Source organism: Gossypium hirsutum, chromosome D02 (genome assembly GCF_007990345.1).
Source record: "Gossypium hirsutum isolate 1008001.06 chromosome D02, Gossypium_hirsutum_v2.1, whole genome shotgun sequence".
Lineage (NCBI taxonomy): Eukaryota > Viridiplantae > Streptophyta > Magnoliopsida > Malvales > Malvaceae > Gossypium > Gossypium hirsutum.
Genome location: NC_053438.1, coordinates 30762607 through 30764362, shown reverse-complemented (window position 1 = coordinate 30764362; position 1756 = coordinate 30762607). Strand labels below are relative to the sequence as shown.

The window sequence follows — 1756 nt, the reverse complement described above, 5'->3', positions numbered from 1 at the left end:
TACATATGATTATAATAAGAAAAAAATTTAAAGGATAGTACGTAAAATATGTATACATAAAAAAGGATAAATAAATCTGAATAACATAACAACAACAAATTAATTATTGAACTAATTAATAAAAGGATTCAACCATAATTAGAATCGAATTTACAGGAAACAAAAGAAATTAAAAATAAAATGCGGGGTCAAAATGTGATTAAAATAAAATTAAAGAGCCACAGACAGAATTAAAATAAATAACGCGGACCAGATTACAACGCGCGAATGACACGAGGGACTAAAAGGGAAATAATCCCAACCCTCAAAACGCAACGCTTTTGCGCTGGTCAAAAATAAAATAAAAAGCAAATTAAAGGGCAAAATTTAAAAAAGGAAAAGAACCGATTCGAATCTGGCACAAAAGAGAGGGGACCATTTGCGCAAATCTCCCAATGGTCGCAAAACGCGCGGATCCTTCCCCGGTTCGGGTCACACACGCGGGTTATGTGGCCAATACGGCGCCGTTTTAAGGCCACAAAAGCAGGCCCTAAACGACGTCATTTTTTACACTATAAATATCAACCTTGAAACCCTAACCAGCAGCTATCAGCCTTAAACAAAAAGAATAAGAAAAAAACTTAAACATTTGTCCCCCCAAAAGCTTCGCTGTTTCAAATCCCAGGCCTCTGTCGATTCAACTCCGATTAGCCCAGAGGAGAAGAAGGCTTCATCGGCGCTGTTAAAAGGTAGTTTTAGCTTTTTATTTTATATCTATCCTTATATATGTATAGCTGACAAAAAGGAAAAGAAAGAAATATGAATCGAGAAAAGAACGGAATGAAAAAGAGAAGGAGAAAAAAAACCTTCTTTTCAATTTTTTGTATTGATTTCTGTATTCTGAATGCGTAACCCCTTACAAAATTTCTGCCTTTCGTTTTTATAGGCCGAAGAAAGAAAAAATGTAAACAAAAATAAAAGAAAAAAATCCCTTCTTTTCCTTTTTGTTTTCTCTGCTGCTTGTTTGCTTGTGTCTGCTGCAGATACGGCCGTAAGGAGGCCAGCTGGAGGCTCGTGGTGGCGCTACGTGCGTGAGGAGGCAGGCACGCGTGGGAGGAGCGGCGCTGGAAGCTGCTAGGGTTTCAGCTTCCAATTTTACGTTGGACCACTTCGTGATTGGGCTTGGGGGGAATTGGGCCTACTTGGGTTTAGGCTTGCTAATGTAAAAAAATTGGACTGTATTATTATTTTTTGGACTTTAATTTTTAATTTGGTTTATTTATTATGGGCCCGGGCAAAAATGGGCTATTACAATTGTTTATAATATCATTTAAATTAGTTTAAATTTATAAAATGAATGTTTCCATTTTTATGACTTTTTTTTAATTATTTTTAATCCTGTAAAGAAACGATTGATTCGCATACTTATAGTCTCATCATCCATCCGAAACTTTAAATTCTAATTTTCTTTTACCAATATTAAACAACATTTGATCCCTGAATTTTTTTTATCTGCGTTAATTTTGAAATTGTATAACTCTTTTTTCCAATTTAATCATTAAATTTAAATTTCATTAAGCTATAACAGTTTAAAATTATCACCTAAAATAAATTAAAATTTTAATAGAATCGAAGTTGATTTACCACATTAAGAAAAATTATTAAATTCTGCTATGCTCATATGTTTCTTCTTTTTCTATATGTAATTTGTCAACATTATTTTGGACTTGACAGTATTGCAAGTTGGAAAATCCAAATACATTCTCTTTTCATTTTA

At 33.5% G+C, this 1756-nt stretch overlaps 1 long non-coding RNA gene across 1 annotated transcript; it reads left to right on the top strand.

Annotated features, from left to right (window-relative positions):
* Positions 1 to 1261, top strand: LOC107910276 (uncharacterized). The gene is made up of 2 exons (XR_001687576.2): positions 1 to 728; positions 926 to 1261. It is a non-coding gene; the product is annotated as an uncharacterized lncRNA (long non-coding RNA).
* Positions 1262 to 1756: the final 495 nt, after the last annotated feature.